An 18,971-nucleotide genomic window follows, 5' to 3' on the forward strand; every position below is an offset into this window, starting at 1 on the left:
CGTTAGCATTTATTTTACCTGCTTTGTATTCTACTTTATATTCGTACTCTAGTAATTTTAGACGCCATCGGACTAAACGCGATGATGGGTCCTTTACTGAGTGTAGCCATACTAAAGGCTTATGATCGGTTACTAACTGGAATTGTCGACCATATAGGTATGGTCTGAAATAATTTACACTATATACTATTGCTAACAGTTCTTTCTCAATGGTAGAGTAGTTTATTTCTGCTTTATTCAATAGTCTCGATGTGTAGGCTATAGGAAGATCCTTCCCTATAGTGCCCTGGCTAAGTATTCCTCCAACCGCATATCCGGATGCGTCGGTAGTTACAATGAACGGTTTAGTGAAGTCTGGGTATTGCAAAATCGGTTCGTTACAAAGCGCATTGCGGAGCTGCGTGAAAGCCGACTCTTGTTCCTCTTTCCAGACGAATGATTCCTCTTTCTTTAGCAGATTCGTGAGAGGTTGTGCTATCTTGGAGAAGTTAGGTATAAACCTTCGATAGTAGCCCGCGAGTCCTAAGAATTGTTTTATGTTTTTCGCGTGTTTGGGTCTAGGGAAATCTTCGACCGCTGTTATTTTCTTGGGATCGGGTTTCACTCCGGCTTCACTTATTACATGGCCCAGGTATGTGACTTCTTTGCGGAGGAATTCGCATTTGTCGGGCTGGAGGCGCAGTCCTGCCCTTCTGAGTCGTTCCGCTAGTTTGTGGAATTTGATTTCGTGTTCTCGCAACGAACTGGAATACAATACTATATCGTCGAGATACACGAAGAGTTCGGCACCTTGAAGTCCCGACAGTACCTGGTCCATGAGCCTTTGAAAGGTCGCGGGGGCATTTTTGAGCCCGAATGGCATTCGTTTAAATTCATAATGCCCATACGGAGTGGAAAACGCGGTTTTATGTGTGTGGGATTCGTTCATCTTTATCTGGTGAAAACCCGATGCCAAGTCAAACACACTAAAGTATTTCGCGCTCCCCAGCTGATCGAGGATCTCTACTATGTTTGGTAAGGGGTAAGCGTCCCCGACTGTTTTTTCGTTCAGTGCTCGGTAATCTATTACCATTCGCCAACGCTTGTTACCTTGTGAGTCCGGTTTTTTGGGCACGATCCACAAGGGGGAGTTATATGGTGACATAGATGGTTGGATTACATCATTCTCAATGAGTTCTTGCACTTGTTTGTTAATCTCCTCCTTGTGCATCGGCGGGTATCTGTATTGTTTTGTGTGTACCGGAAGTTCGTCGGTCGTTGGGATGGTGTGTGTGGTGACGTTAGTAGAGTGTAGTTTGTCGGTAGGAAGGCGAAACAGATCATTGTAAGTGTGTATTAGGTTATGTACGTGTTTCGTTTCTTCCGTGTTTAGATGATCGAGTCGCAGTAGTGTCTTAATCTCGTCGGGACGGGATGTGTTTTGTTTACTTAGTGTTGCGACGTACTGTGTTTTCTTAGCGAAGGTCTCCTCATGCCCTAAGGTTGGGAGAGCGGCTTCGGAGGTTTTATGACTTTTGGTCGAGGGATGAGATTTGGAGAGAGTGCTTTTACGACTCTTAGAAGGGGGCGGTGAGCCCTCATGGTCTTGAGGATAGGATGTGGAGAGTTTTTCTATCTCTTGAAGACTTATTCTAGGTAAGTTGAACTTGAGATCCTTATCGCTTGTATTGACGGCTTTTATGTAGGCTATGCCGTTGCGGTTGGTGACGATGGCGTCTCCTAAGTAGATGTCATCGTTTACGTGGATCCGTGATATATACCCTACGCTAACGTTGGTATCGCTAACACGGAGCGGTAGTGTAGTTCGCGATCTTGCTGGGATCGTGAATGTTTGTTCGGCGTTGAAAGGGATTGAGGCCCCTTGCCAAATGATGCAGCGTTTGACGTAGTCTATTTTAGACGCGTCTTGTAAGAATTCGGAACCTAAGATTCCGTCTTGCGAGATTGGAAAATCGTCGGTGACGACGTGGAGTTTGATTTGGTGACCGAGGTATTTTATGCTAATAGTCCCGAGCGTTTTGATTTTATCGTTCGTGATTCCGCTAAGGAAGATCGTCGAACTTTTATCAATGTCGTTGTTGGGGAGTATTTGTCCTTGTTTAACAAGATTAGGCGCTGCACCTGTGTCTATCATAAAGCATGTCTCGGTCGATAATCCACCTGCGGCTATGGTGACCGCGGGCGCATGTGAAAAATCGTTCGGAGTTAACATTGCGATTCGCGTGTTTCCGAATCGTGTTCCGTGCTTATCGCTCTTATCGGGCGGTTCGTTTGAGAAGAGGCCCCTTGGTGAGGTGTACCCGACCTTCCCGCGGGGCTCGGTGCGTTTCCCGACTCATTTTTTTGCACGTTATTATTATATTCACGTTTTCTGCATTCTTCTATCTCGTGCCCGTTGTTTTTGCAATAGCGGCACCATTTATTGCGACGGTCGTTGTAACGAGTAGGCGCATTAGTGGTTGTGTTAGTATTATTGTAATTTTGACGTCTATCGCCATATGTTGGGCGTTCGTCGGAGAATCTCACCGGATCGTTACGCGTATTGTTCGGATAGCGTTCCCGAAAATAATTTTCGTTGCGCGGAGGCGTATTAGCGTATCCTCGACGCGTATGTTCGTTTCGCGGTGGTTCGGGTTCGCGGCGGTCACGTGTTTTATATCGATCGCGGTCTATTTCTTCCCGTTTTGCGAGTTCTTTCGCTCTCGCGAACGCCTCAGACGGGACGGAGTATAATCGTCTATCCATCTGCAATCTGTACTGCAGAGGGAGTCCTTCGCAGAAGGATCGTGCCGTGAGTTCGTCGATTCTTAGGGCTGTCTCATTATCTATGCGTCCCATTGCGCGGCGTTCGGCGTCTAAAATCGCGGATCGTAGATCTTTGACGCGGCTGATGTAATCTAACATGTGCTCTTGGGGTTTTAAGTATACGATACTAAGTTCTCCCCTGTATTGATCGATCGTTTTCGCTGGTCCGAATGCGTTATTTAATAGGTCGATCAGTTGTGTGATGCTTTCGCAGGGCTCCCCCTCGACGGCGCTATAGGCACGCCCGCTAAGCTTATTAAGTAAGAGTTTGGTGAGGTTGCGTTCGGATGTCGGGGGAATTATTTCTTTCGCGCGTTGGCATGCCCGTGTAAATTGCCTTAACGGTATATTATAACCGTCGAAAGTAGGCACGGTTTCGGTCGCTTCGCGAAAGGAGACCTTGGGGGACTGGGGTCGTCCGGAAGGTAACTCGGAATGCCCGGCGGAGTCGTCGAGCGATAGTAGAGGTTGGCCCGAGAGTCTGATAGACGGACTGGGCTCTCGCCGCAGCCGATTCACCTCATTGCGTAATATTTCGATTTCCGCGAGGAGATCGTTTTTGAGGGAGTTCATATCCTCAGGGATGGTGCCCTGGGGTTGGCTCTTTCCCGGATTCCTTTCCATATTTTCGCGGAGCGTTTCGATTTCGCGTTCTCGTTTATCTGCTCTTTTCCGTTGCTCTTCGAGGAGTGCGGCCTCCTCTCTTAGGCTGATTTCTTTGGTTTTCGCGAGAGCTTCCCTAGTTCTAATACGATTTTGAGCTTCGATAATTTCGACTTCCTTTTGCTTTAATTTTGCTTGTATATCCGCGAGCTGTGCTTCAGTTAATTCCTTTCCCGCGAATTCCTTTTCAACCGATTCTTCCTTATCTCCCTGTCTTCCGCGCGTCCCGACCATAGCTCGGAAATTTCAGTATCCCACCGCTGTCACCAGTTTTGTTACGTCCGGGGGTGCAGTTGCGGCGTAAATTTTACGAAATTTAAATCGCGACCTACGAACTCGAACTGCGGGGCGGACTACGTCGTATTTCGGAATTACTCCGGGGATACCCACGACGACAGGTATTTCCTTTATGGTCACGGTTGCGTTTTGGGAGAAAGGGAGCGTTTCGTATAGGTTCGATTACCGACGAATCAGTCCATGTATCCGCGGAATCGTTCGAGTGAATCGTTGACGGAGTGGAAAATAGTGATTACTGTATTACCATCCGAGTTGATACGGTAGGGTTCTTCACCACGGCGGTACAGAAGGTAAGCTCGTTGGCAATGATAACAAGGGTGGTCGATGTCACGTGTTGTCGACAGTCGGTAAAAATTGCAGACTGAGCAAACGACTCCGGTCGGTACGTCGCCGATAACGAGGAGATGCTTAGCGCAAGTTAACCACTCAGATTGCACGCCAATAGGTAAACGCATACGGCAATCCGTACAGAGAGCGGCACTTGTTTCCTTATTAATAAAACCGATTATCCGTTGGCAATACGGGAGGTTATTTAGGGTTTCTTCAATAATTTCTTCCTCGGAATCATCCTCGGGGAGGAGCAAAGTGGTGGGGATGTCCAAGTGTGACGGTATTATTGGACACATAGGAGTTAATTGTTTAAACTAATGTTAGTTAAAATAAATAGTTGCCATGAGGTCGATTTGAATGTTCTAACACGTTCACGAAGTTTCTAGATATTCTGGAAAGATTTAGAATTTTCCAAAGGGTTGACTGTAGGATACCTACTGCAGTTTTATGAGGGCCATAAACTGACCCTTGATAAAAAAAATGTTTCGCACGATTTCTCTTTTTGGGAGATGAGAAAATTTAAGACGCGCAGAGAATATTCTGGAAACCACGTGGTAAGCTAATATTTCTAAAGAAAATATATTTTTTATTTTATTTTAATATTTCTAAAATTGCAAGAGAATTTATTAGTTATTATTGTTAAGTGATTCAAAAATGCGTAGACGTAGTTTCCGAAATAGATTCTTGTATTTCGCGGGTTCCCGGGCAGAAGGGAGGCTCGTGTTGTAAAGAAATATCTTGAGCACCTACCTTATTTAATTTCCAAGGAATGGACAACGACTGGATGGCGATGATCCGGGGTGCCCGCGTTGTAGAGGGTGTACAGGATGCCAGACCTTTCTGCAGATACCTTGTACGGCGTGGATCGTTGTCCGGGATGTCGTTCAATGGCACCTTGGAATTCTTGATTTCGATCGCGTGCAATTGAGTAGGCCACTCCCGTAATTTAACGTCCGCGTGATTATTATTATTATTATTAATGCTAAAAGGCACGGAGTCGCCGAACAATCTATCGTATTCCGCGTCGTTATGATAGTCGATTCCAATGAAATTAGAGAGACCACGTGTTGATTCAGTGCGATGTAGTCGTGCTGTTATACGCCGTAGTTGATTCTTTCTTCCTGCACGGCGTGTTTTAGGCATTATAAAATTTAAACATTCTGAACGTCGTTTCGCTTCTGCAATAACTAACGTGCGGCGGTCCTCACTGTTCGTTGTTGCTTTCGGCGAGAGATTATGAGCGGTTCGTCCTCTCTGAATAATCACTACGAGGTTCAGGAAATATTTCTATGTTATAGAATAGTAATTTGTTAGGAATGGATTATTTGACGCGTGTTTTAGGCATTGTAAAATTTAAACGTTCTGAACGTCGTTTCGCTTCTGCAATAATTAACGTGCGGCGGTCCTCACTGTTTGTTGTTGCTTTCGGCGAGAGATTATGAGCGGTTCGTCCTCTCTGAATAATCACTACGAGGTTCAGAAAATATTTCTATGTTATAGAATAATAATTTGTTAGGAATGGATTATTCGACGTGTGCAGGCGAGAGAATTCGAGATGCGTTGTAGAAATAATATAGGCTTGGAGATACACGAGGTTGGAACTAATTTAGAATGAATTTAGAATATATATATATATAACACTTTTATTCTAGTATAACACTACGAGTAATACAAAGTATCTAAGTTAAATTTTAGAGTTAGAATCTTAGAGTTAGAGTCTTAGAATTAGAATTAGAATCTTAGAGTTAGAATTTGAATTTTAGAATTCGGAGAGAGTCTTAAAGGTGACTGCTCTGCTTGACGGCGCGATTAGAACTGAACTCCTCTGGGCTCGCTCTGAGGTCCTTCGGTTTTCGGCAGCTCGGTTGCGGCGGCCGAGAGTGGGGGAACTCTCTAGAGTAGGGAGTTGCCGTGGTAGGGAAGTTCCCAGGTGCTGCGGAGCGCCGCGCTCAGGCACTAGGCGGAGTTAGATGTCATGGCCGGCATTGGCGCGCATTTCAAACGGTGTTATAAGAACTTAGAATTATTTTGCATAGGAGTGAAAAATTTAAGTAGCCGGACGTGACACAATCATTACATTATTAAAGAACTTTGTGTAAGACTTTTAAATATTTCGAATAGCAAAAATAATTTTTTTACTTTTAATGAAATATCTTAGTAAGTATAGATGTAGTACTATAGATATAGTAGTATAGATGTGTATAAAATAGGTAAAATAGTAATAGAATAGGTACTACTTTTATAAATCATATACATTATTGCCATTATTGTAAAAGTAAAAAAATTATAAGTGCGGCTGAAATACATAATTTTATACTATCGTACGTGTATATACGTGCTTATATACGTGCCTAGGTGTGCATGTGTGTATCTAATATAAGTAATATACATTTCATATATTAATATATTAATTTATATATTAATTTTTCCAATTCTTATATAAATTGTAATAAAACAATTATTTTATTATGGCAATAAAATGAATATGTAAACGAAAGAGAATCGGGATGATATAAATTAATTTCCTCTAAACTATATATTAGAACATAATACAACATTATGTTACATCCAGACTCAAGGAAGGAAGAGTCGAAAGGAAGGACGTAACTAAATTTATTTCGAACGACGGCAGACAATCCGTCTGTTCGACCTGAACGAACGTCTGGGCCCAAATAGGTCAACGACCGCAAGGGTCGCTCTTACTCTATTTAAAGGGCCGTTCGCTCGGTGATCCCTTTTCGACAAGAGAATTTAATCTCTTTTGCGCAGGATGGGACCTTGTGCGATCTTGGTTTACGGGAATGAGTGGGAACGGGTTATAAATTAAAGAGTATTAGGCCTCATATTAAAACAATTAATTTATTTTACTCTTAAAGAACGAGAAAAGAAGAATTAAATTCATAAGAATCATATTATACTTATACATTATTATTATTATTATTTATTCTAATTGTGTACTTCTCTTAGTCGGGAGAGAAAAAAAATTTGATGCTCATGTGTATGAGTGAGTGATTGTGTATAAATCGCGGGTGATACATAGATACGGAGGTCTTCAATCGGGGCAGAAAGGGGAAAGAGTTATTGTTTAAATTTTAAGGTCCCGATTGGTGGTTACAATAATTTAAACGATAATAGATATATAAAAATAGTGTCCATGTGTGTGCGTGTGAGAGAGAATGCTAGTTTATGAGAGTTCGGTAATTTCGACGGTGGAAGGGAAAAGGAAGGCGCGGAGGATATCGACGGGGAATCCAATAGGGTTGGGATGGATAGGGGTAAACATAGGGATGAGGGCGCCGGGGAGACTTCCCGCTACAATTCTCATGAACTGCTCTTCATCGGGATCATCTGGTCCGCAGGTGTAAACACCTTCTGGGAGTGGGAGCTCTAGTATAGGGAAATTAGAGAGGAGCTATCTATAACATTCGTCTTCGTGTTGGAATGGAATTTGCCCGATGTGTCTCCTTAAAAAGGAGTAGGCCTCGTTATAAATGAAGGAGATTTCTACTACCTCTTGACAAGTGCAACCTTCGTCACACTCTGTATTAAGTTGTGAGGGGGAGGGAGAATGATTGAAACAAGGAGAGGGAGGGTGGTTCTGAGGTGCAGAAGATGGAATGTGCGATGGCTCTGGAGAGGAAATCAGAGGGTCAAGGGGAGTGTCAAAGTTCCTATTTCTGCTGTGTTTATTTATTATATTGTTGCGCCCACTCGGATCTGCATCCTCATCTCGGGATCACCCCGTATACGTTTCCGGAGGATCGTCGTCAAGGGGGTTGTTGATAAACAACCTCGGACTTTCGTTTGTTTTCCGGCACCATCTTGAGTCTTGGTCTAGCTGTCAAACCGATTTGACGTGTTACGAGACCTCAGACTATTTTTCCGGATTGATTATATTTCTTCTTCTGTATCTCAAAGGGTCGTCACTTCATTAAATAACATTCTGCGCATAACCGTGTCTTGATTTATTTCGCGCGCGAGTGAGAGTGCTTGTGCGAGTGAGATATCTCTTGAGATATCGCAAGAGGCGTCCGGGGGACGTAACATTTTGGGGGCTCGTCCGGGATACTCCGAAGAATCCCAACGACAAAATGGCAGCGCAGAATTCTTCAAAAGCGACACGATCTCGAGCGGCTGTGAAAGACACCGAGACGGATGCTCTACAAACCGTACTTCGAGAGCTCCGAGAGATGCGCGACGAGCGAGACCGACAACAAGCTCACTTCGAGACTCTTCTTCGAGAGAAGGACGAACAGCTGCGTCAACTCGAACAAAGAATTTCTTCACAGCAAAACCAGCTAAGTCCTTCTAGTAATAGAGTTTGCGGGGACACGCAAAATTATTTGGGGGCTTGCGCGAGTACCGCGAGAGCCGCGACAAACGCGAGTGCCGCGACGAACGCGAGTGATATGACCGGCGACTTTCGTGCGAAAACGGGCTTAAAATTGAAGCCCGATACTTACGACGGGAAGATTCCGCTGCGGGAGTTCCTCTCCCAATTTCTTTTGATCGCGATCGCGAACAGTTGGGACGACAAGACAAAAACCATCTCTCTTGCCGCGAACCTTAGAGGAAGAGCGCGTACTGTTTTAGAAAACGTAGAAAATCTTGAAGAATTGACTTTCGCGGAGTTAAAGTCGAAATTAGAATTGCTTTTCGGGGATGGGAGTTCAACACAAAACTATTATTCTCTTTTTTCAAACAGAAAGCAAAAATACGGGGAAGATTTTGCTTCATTTGGGGCTGAACTAGAGAGACTTTCGCGATTAGCTTACCCCGAATGTCCTTTCACAGTCCGCGATAAAATTGCATGCGCGCAATTCGTTTCCGCGTTATCAGACAATTTTGTAAGAAGAACCCCTCCAATTGGAAGGGATAACTTCTCTGAATTTAGCAATTGAAAGGAGAAAAGCCATAAAAATTATTCGAGATGAAAATTTTGAAAGAAAGAGAGATTTCGGAAATAATGGAAATAAGAAAGATTTCGGGAATAATGGAGATAACGGGAGATTTAATAAGAATTTTGGAAAACAAAATTTTCAAAAGGGAGAGAGGAGCGACGCGCGAACCAATTCCGAGAAAAAGAAGGAATATTTTAAAGACTCGAAAGGGAAAGCGCAAGCGAACAATTTTTCCTCCAAAGATAAAGAATGCTGGTCTTGCGGAAAGACCGGACATTTGCGGTTTCAGTGCCCTGACGCAAAGGGAAACTAGAATTAGTTGAACTTTTCGGGGAAAGTTCGACTTTCTCAAATAACACCCCGATTTCCGATTTTGTTGAATGTAGTGTTAGAAGGATTCAAAAGAAAGATTATTTTTCGTATTTCGGTAAATTGAATGGAAAAGGTTGTCTTTTTAAAATTGAATGGAAAAGGTTGTCTTTTTAAAATTGATACGGGCTCTGACGTCTCTTTATTGAATAGTAGATTAGTAGGAGATAATCTTGAAAAGATTTCAGTCAAAAACATCAATTTAAAGTATCCAACTGGAGAGAAAATTTTAATTGAATTTTTAGTAAAAGTAAAGATTGAAATCGGGAATTATTCAATTGAAACTTCTTTATTTGTCGCTGAAATTAGTGATCAATGTATTCTCGGAATCGACTTCCTTAAAATAATTAATTTAGATAATGTTTTCAATAAAGCTTTTAACGAATTCACATTTAAAAATGGAGTTAGAAAATTTTCAATGTTCAAGAGTAACAAATTTTTCGAAGAAAATCCCGTCTATTTTAAATGAACTTTTTGAAAAGAGCTCAATTCATTTACAAGAAACTCAGAAAGAAACTTTTATCAACTTTTTAAATAAATTTCAAGATCTATTCTCCTGCGATATTGTTGCCGGGAATTGCAATGCTATCGAACATATCATAAATGTGAAAGACTCTCTCCCCATAAAACAGGCACCCCGTAGGATTCCTTTACAGATGAGAGATGAAGTCGATAAAATAATGGAGGAAATGAGAATCGAAGGAATCATCGAAGAACCTCAAAGTCCTTGGGTTTCGCCAGCCGTTATGGTTAAAAAGAAAGATGGAACCCTCAGATTCTGTATAGATTACCGGAGACTTAACGCTATCACGGTAAAAGATTCCTATCCCCTCCCTCGAATCGACGACATATTAGACCAGCTATCAGGTAACTCTTGGTTTTCTACGCTTGATTTGAAGAGTGGTTATTGGCAATTGAAAGTGCGTCCTTCCGACAAAGAAAAAACAGCCTTTTCTATCGGTAAGGGACTTTGACAATTCACAGTAATGCCTTTTGGATTGTGTAATGCCCCCACGACATTTAAAAGATTAATGGAAAAAGTTTTACATGGAATTATTTCGAAAAAATGTTTAGTTTATTTAGACGATATTATTATTTTTGGAAAAGATTTTATTGAAATGTTTAAAAACCTTGAGGAATTTTTACGATTACAAAAAGCAAATCTTAAAATTAATCCGAAAAAATGTTTACTTTTGCAAAGAAATGTCAAATATCTTGGACATGTAGTTTCCAAAAAGGGCATTACCACAGATCCAGAAAAAATAACAGCTGTTAAAGATTGGCCAGTACCACATACTAATTTTTCGGGGAAGATGCTCCCCTGAGAAGGTAAGGCCAGGGGATGGCAAGAAGTAATGCTTCGGCAGTTCCTTGTCATCCCCGTAAGCGCCAGCGTAGGCACCCGCTGTGGTTTTAGTGCGGTAGGTCTTGGACCCCACCGCCGATCCATACGTGGATCGGTGATGGGGGACAAGGAGTCCCACATAACCCTCGTCCCTACCCGGGGGCGAGTGGTACCAGGTTTCCACAGCGCCAAAAAAAAAAAAAAAAAAAAGTACCACATACTAAGAAGCAATTGCGTAGTTTCCTAGGGTTTTGCTCGTACTATAGAAAATTCGTTAGAGGTTTTTCTTCGATAGCCAAGCCTCTTTTCGCCTTAACAGAAAATCAAATTAAATTTGTTTGGAACGACGAGTGTAATAATGCTTTTGAAAACTTGAAGTTAATGTTATCTTCTTCCCCAGTGTTATCTTTTCCCAAAGGGGAAAGTCAATTCATTTTAGATACCGATGCTTCAAATATCGGAATTGGTGCAGTGTTATCACAAATACAAGGCGAAAAAGAAATGGTCATCGCGTATTTCAGTCGAGTCCTTAGTAAAACCGAAAGGAATAATTGTGTGACTCGTCGCGAGTTATTAGCGATTATTGACGCTATCAAATTTTTTCGACATTACCTTTTAGGTCGAAGATTCTTAATTCGAACCGATCATTTCATTAAAATGGCTTATGTCTTTTAAGGATCTTGAGGGGCAACTGGCTCGTTGGTTGGAAAGATTCCAAGAATTCGACTTTGAAGTGCAACACCGTAAGGGGGAGTCTCACAAGAATGCCGATAGATTATCCAGACGACTTTGTGAGACTTTTGGCTGCGAATATTGTGCTAAAGTCGAAGGAAAGAACAATTCAGAAAGCGAGAAAATAGTTGCCCGACTCATACTCAAGGACTCATACAAGGAGAGGACTCAAGGACTCATACAAGGAGAGGATCTGGAAGTATGGCAAAAGGATCAAGAGGAAGATCTTAATATTGCCATTATCATTCAAGGAAAAAGAGAAGGAAGATGTCCGCCTCGTTCTGAATTGGTGACTCACGATATTTCCGCTCAAATTTATTGGGCATATTGGGATGCGTTAGTTCTTCAGAATGGAATCCTTTACAAGAAGTGGGAAGCCCCAAACTTCAAGTCTAGTTTTCTTCAGTTGATTGTTCCTCGGAAACGAGTGAAGGAAATCCTTGAAGAGGTACATGATTCTCCATCTGGGGGTCATTTCGGAATAAACAAAACCTTGTGAAAGGTTCGAAAACGCTTTTATTGGGCAACTTGGCAGTGTTGCGCCCCCTCGGATCTGCATCCTCATCCTCGGGATCACCCCGTATACGTTTCCGGAGGATCGTCGTCAAGGGGGTTGTTGATAAACAACCTCGGACTTTCGTTTGTTTTCCGGCACCATCATGAGTCTTGGTCTAGCTGTCAAACCGATTTGACGTGTTACGAAACCTCAGACTATTTTTCCGGATTGATTATATTTCTTCTTCTGTATCTCAAAGGGTTGTCACTTCATTAAATAACATTCTGCGCATAACCGTGTCTTGATTTATTTCGCGCGCGAGTGAGAGTGCTTGTGCGAGTGAGATATCTCTTGAGATATCGCAAGAGGCGTCCGGGGGACGTAACAATATGAATGTGTTCTGTAATTAAGCGCTCTAATAATTCCTGGGTTGGACTATCGTTCGGGAATGAATCGGCCGTAGCCCGAGCCACTTCCTGCCTCAGGCGTCGATTCCGACGATTTCGCGCATGCTTTGCTCCAGCTCTCGAAGTCCGCTTTCTTAAGTCGTCCACTAAGAATGACGAACGATAAGAAAAATAGATCGAGGCGATGGAGTGCAATTTCGAAATAATTCTTGGAATACTATTCTCCTTTCATTCTGTCGTTATTAATTCTATTTCTTATTCCTTGCGCTTGTAGTATTCTAGAGAGAGAGGGAGGGTGAGAGAGAGAGAGAGAGAGAGAGAGAGAGAGAGAGAGACTGGATAATGTTGAGTAGGGGAAAGGTATGGGAAACGGTATCACGAATCTCGCCGTTATCACGGGAAATCCTGAGTGATTTTTGGAACGGGTGAAATCGCGGATCTCGCCGTTATCACGGGAAATCCTGAGTGATTTTTCGAGATGGATGAAATCACGGATTTCGCCGTTATCACGGGAAATCCTAAGTGATTTTGGAGATGGATGAAATCACGGATCTCGCCGTTATCACGGGAAATCCTGAGTGATTTTTGGAACGGGTGAAATCACGGATCTCGCCGTTATCACGGGAAATCCTGAGTGATTTTTCGGGATGAAAGAGAGAGGGAGAAGAAGGTTTAGGGTTGGATATGATAGGACTTGCGCAAAAGGAGATAAAGAAGATGGCTTTATCTTAAATCCAAGAATTATTTTGATGGGTGAAAATTGTACTTTATGTATGTATGTATGTATCATTTATTGCATATCCCCTCAGGGTTTACAAGACGCTTTTCACAAGGAGCGTTCCCGAACCTTTTTACAACACACTTCTTCCACCTCTTTTTTACCCTGGCCACAGGCGACCTTACAATTATAAATACCATCCATAATATATACTATATATATAATATACACTATACTCTATTCAGCCACCCGTTTTCCAACACTCCTTCTTCCTCCACATCTCCCAGCAATGCTCCATCTCCTTCTTCCTATACTCGCCCTGGCTCCATTCTGCCTTCCAGCTTTCTCAAACTGTCCTCCCTCCTTCCATCCTCCTTCCTTCTCCCAGCAATCTTCCATCTCCTTTACTCATTCTGCTCTTCCCCCTTCCATCAACATCATTGTCTCCCTTCTTCCACCGGTACTCGAGCAGGCATATGGGGTGTGTTGGTTCGAACTGGATTCGAACCCGGGACCTTCCGCATGCCAACCAGATACTGAGCATGCGGGGCCACTTTTCACCCCTAAATTGTAATTTATGTTTTTCCCCTTTTATATACATATATGTGTCTTGACTTACTGTTAGTAGAGTGCGTTGTTAATAATTGCTGCAGGGTTCTAGTCTGGTTGTGTGGTCTTCCGGACTTCCACTATGTTTTTTTCACTTGCACTCTAACGAACGTCGGAATTTGAAAGCGGATTTCGAAATTGAAAGTATATAAAAGTCCGAAGAGTCTAGATACGAGCTCGGATAGGTTGTACACGGCAAAACTGCGCTCGAAAGTTCGGATTAAAATCTACTCTCTCGAGGGATATCGCGGGTATATAAACCTTCTTGCTCCTCCTCTCCATTGGTTTATTAACATTTCCTGACAAATAGGAAATTTTCAATAACGCCCTTTCAGTCCCGGAGGCGTCTCTTGACTTTAAAAGTTTACGGGATTGGTCAGGGCTTTTGTTTAGGGCCCTAGGTTTTGACCAATGAAGAATTTGTTGAGGTTTATATTTTTATTATCCTCTCGAGATTATCTCGGTAATCTGTCAGGCGGCATTTGTTTGGATTCGGTTATCGCTGTTAGTCTGGTAAAATTTTATTCGTTTTTAAGTTTTCTTCTAAATTTTTATTGATTTTCAAGTGGGGATTTCCTTCTAAAAAGTTTTTATTGATTTTCAAGTGGAGATTTCCTTCTAAAAAGTTTTTATTACTTTTTAAGTAAAATATTCCTTTAAAAGAAAGATTTTTATTGCTTTTCAAGCGCGAGTTGTTAACTAGTCAAAGCAAAATTTCGGGCACCGCGAGTTACATCTGGTATGTATACGAGGGCGGTCCGATAAGTACTTAGCCTACAAAAGAAAAACGAAAATTTTGGAAAAGTGGCGATTTATTTCTCAACATAGTCTCCTTTTAGCTCGATACACTTGACCCAGCGATGCTCCAACTTCTTTAACCCATCTGAAAAATACGTTTTCTCGAAGTCTGCAAAGTAGGCCTCCGTCGCGGCGATGACCTCCTCATTCGACTCAAATTTCTGCCCGGCGAGTGACTTTTTCAAGTTTGGAAACAAAAAAAAGTCGCACGGGGCCAAATCTGGAGAATACGGTGGATGGGGCAGCAGTTCGTAGTGCAATTCGACCAATTTGGCCGTGGCGACGGCGGAGGTGTGAGCCGGTGCGTTGTCATGGTGGAAGAGCACTTTTTTCTTCGCCAAATGGGGCCGTTTTTTCTGCAATTCGGCGTCGAATCGGCCCAATAATTCGGCATAGTAGAGCCCTGTGACCGTTTTGCCCTTCTCCAGGTAGTCGATGTAGATCACACCTTGTGAATCCCAGAAAACTGTGGCCATCACCTTTCCGGCCGATAGGACGGTCTTCGCCTTCTTCGGAGCACGTTCGCCGGGTGAAGTCCACTGTTTCGACTGTTCCTTGGTCTCTGGTGTGTACCAGTGGATCCATGTTTCGTCGACGGTCACGAAACGACGCAGAAACTCCTTCGGATTGCGCTTAAACAGCGTCAAACACTGCTCTGAAATGGTCTCACGGTTGCGCTTGTTGTCCGGAGTGAGCAAACGCGGCACCCATCGCGCCGACAGCTTTCTCATGCCCAAAATTTCATGCAGGATATGACCCACGCGGTCTTTTGAGATGCCCACTGTTTCAGCTATCTCGCGCACCTTCAATCGGCGGTCTGCCAATACGAGATCGTGGATTTTTGTCACGTTATCCTCCGTGGTAGCCATTTTCGGGGCACCTGAGCGTGGCTCATCAAAAACCGACGTGCGACCACGTTGAAACTCGTTAAACCAATTTTTGACGGTCGCCATCGAAGGAGAAGAGTCACCGTACACAGCATCCAAGCGCTCTTTGATTTCGCTGCGCGATTTTCCTTCCAAAAACAAGAATCGAATCACCGACCGATATTGCTCTTTTTCCATTTTTCTAAAATCCGTGGACACGCTCGCTCCCACACGCGGTCAAAACAAAACTACGAGTCCGATTCGGTTGAAATTTTGACAGTAGCCGTCTACGAGAATGTACTACACGATAGTAAATCTCTCTTGTGATACTGGCACCATCGGGCGGTGAGGCTAAGTACTTATCGGACCGCCCTCGTATATCTCCTCTTTTTTTATTTTTACGATTAAGCGTCTCCGGTCAGCTGCTTCGCCTGCCAGATCATAGTCTTATTCCCACGCCTGTGATTTTTCAATCATCGCCTTGCGTTCTTTGAAAGAAAAGAATCGTGGAGTCCACAGGACGTAACAATTATATAGAATTAATACGTTACGTATCCTGTGCACTCCACGATTCTTTTCTTTCGGAGAACGCAAGGCGATATTTTAAATATCACAGTCGCGCAGATAAACCGACGATCTGACAGGCGATGCAAACATATCTCGAGACAGCTTCATCGTAAAAATAAAAGAATACATACAGATCAACTCACAAAATTCAAGCTGTAACTCATCATATTCTAAGAAGTTAAACTAGTCGACAGTTCTCTAAACAAAACCAACAGTTGGGAAGACTAATAAAATTTTAGAAGAAAAACTAACAAAGATAAGCGATTCTAAACAATTCTCGGCTGACAAATCGTCGTTACGCGATATCTGCATAAGATAAGACCGAGAGGGTAATAAACATATCAACTACACTTGATAGCAACAAATTCTCCATTGGTCGAAACATAAGGACCTAAACAAAGCCCTGACCAGTCACGACAATTGTAAAATTAAAAGAGACGCCTCCGGGACCTAAAGGGCGTCATTGAAAAATTTCCTATTCGTCAGGAAAATGTTAATAAACCAATGGAGAGGAGGAGCAAGAAGGTTTATATACCCGCGACATCCCTCGGGAGAGCAGATTTTACTCCGGACTCTTGAGCATAATTTTTCGCACACGACTTATCCGGCCTCATACTTAGACCTTTTCGGCCTTTTCGAACACTATCATTTCAAATTCGGCCCACTCGAACTCAAGTTTCGACGCTCGTTTTGTGTGTGAGTGAGAACAGAGTTAAGTGCGACAGCGAGAGGCAGTGAACAATAGCGAGTTCACAAAACCGGAAATACAACTACCGGATACGTTGCACGTGAGACCTCTACCTTGAAGCGCTTGACTCGACGTAACTCTGTTCTGGATATTTTTATCAGTGCACTCCATAAGTAGTAAGTTTATCAAGCGTGCTACATCACCACCCTTATACTTAAAAATAATTCTGGGACTTCAATTAAATTATAATTGTTTTCCTTTTTGATTTATTAATTTATTATCCTTGTTTAATTCTAACTCTGAAATACTGTCTTTTCTCCCTCCATCCATACCCCCCTCTCTCTCTCGCTCTTCAAATCACTTCGGATTTCCCGCGATAGCGGAACAATCCGTGATTTCTTCCATTCTCTCTCTCTCTCTCTTGAAATCACTCAGGATTTCCCGCGTTAGCGGAGCAATCCGTAATTTCTTCTCCCTCTCTCTTGAAATCATTTCGGATTTCCCGCGATAGCGGAGCAATCCGTGATTTCTTCTATCTTCTCTCTCTGTTGAAATCACTCTGGATTTCCCGCGATAGCGGAGCAATCCCTGATTTCTTTCATCTCCTTATATCTCGAAATCACTCCGGATTTCCCGCGATAGCGGAGCAATCCGTGATTTCTATCATCTCCTTATCTTCTGAAATCACTCTGGATTTCCCGCGACAGCGGAGCAATCCGTGATTTCTTCCATCTCCATATCTCTCGAAATCACTCTGGATTTCCCGCGATAGCGGAGCAATCCGTGATTTATTCTCTCTCTCTCTCTCTCTCTCTCGAACAAATAAGTAATAAAATAACTAACTATTATAAATTATTAAATAATTAAAATATCAAAATTATATAAAAATAAATATATATATACATCCCCCTTTTTTTCTCTTACGAGAACTCCCAGAGTTATTTTTCAGTAAGAACTCTCCTTGTCCGGTTATTTTATTGTTCGCTCTCGTAGTGGAAAATCCAAGGAGACGACTCTCGCGAGCCGCGGCTAAATTGGCGCGAAACCGACTTAATAGGCGGTTGAGGAAAGCGTTGGGTCGGAATCTGGCTGCGGGCGAAACCTTCGGCTCTTTAAATAATATTAATACACCGACTCACACGGACACAATCAATACATATCACCCTACGGTCTCTCCTATTTCTTCACCCGAACGTACTGAAACCCCGCTGATTCCGTCCCCCGCTATCACTGCTTCTGCAGAATCTTTCGACTCTCCGCGAACTCCTTCTCCTCTTTCTCCCGAACCCGCTATACCTCAGCGGGCCCCTTCCCCTCGCTCCACTGTTTCCTCTGACGCCGATTCTCCGCGGAGCCCTTCTCCCTTTCTTCCTTCTGCTTCTCCCGAACGCCCTGATCCACCTAGATCTCCGTCTTCGGCTCCCTCAACAATCATCCTCGAGGATTCTCCTCCCTCATCCCCAACGTCCTCTGTAAATAGGGAACATCCGGAGGAGTTCGAAGTAATAGATATCGGCGATGACGATTCCGAAGAATCAGAATCGCCTGCCAAGCTCTCATACGAGCAATTTAGAGCTTGGTTGATAAATCAGCTCCCAGGGATACGAGAAGTCCCTGAGGGAGCTTTCACAATTGGTCCAGGCCCCGTAGACCACGAGGCCTTACGAGAATTTTTAGAGACCACTGATAGGAATAACATCATCCCCTGGTATGTTCCCGGCCGCAGATATCCTTTAGACGTCCCTGTAGACCTTCTCCTACGAACTTATCCTCCCTCCGCCGCCAAAATTACCGAACTTTCATAAACTAGCATTCTTACTCCCACGCACACACATGGACACAATTTTTATATATCTATTATCGTTTAAATTATTGTAACCACCAATCGGGACCCTAAAATATAAACGATAACTCTTTCCCCTTTCTGCCCCGATTGAAGACCTTCGTATCTATGTATCACCCGCGACCCATACACATACACTCACACTTTCATTAGCGAACATCTCTAATTATTATTTATATTATCATTATGTATAGAATTTCGTTTGCTGCATTATTAGAAATAAATTTAGAATTGTAACGTAAATGGTTTCTGTTTTAATATAACCCGTTCCCACTCATTCCCGTAAACCGAGATCGCACAAGGTCCCATCCTGCGCAAAAGAGATTAAATTCTCTTGCCGAAAAGGGACCACCGAGCGAACGGCCCTTTAAATAGAGTAAGAGCGACCCTTGCGGTCGTTGACCTATTTGGGCCCAGACGTTCGTTCCGGTCGAACAGACGGATAGTCTGCCGTCGTTCGAAGATAAATTTAGTTACGTCCTTCCTTTCGACTTTTCCTTCCTTGAGTCTGGACGTAACATAAATAAAATTTGAGGG

The sequence above is a fragment of the Prenolepis imparis genome, unplaced genomic scaffold (genome assembly GCF_030444845.1).
Source record: "Prenolepis imparis isolate NDT839.2.m4 unplaced genomic scaffold, iyPreImpa1.0 SCAF_2, whole genome shotgun sequence".
NCBI classification, from domain to species: Eukaryota; Metazoa; Arthropoda; class Insecta; order Hymenoptera; family Formicidae; genus Prenolepis; species Prenolepis imparis.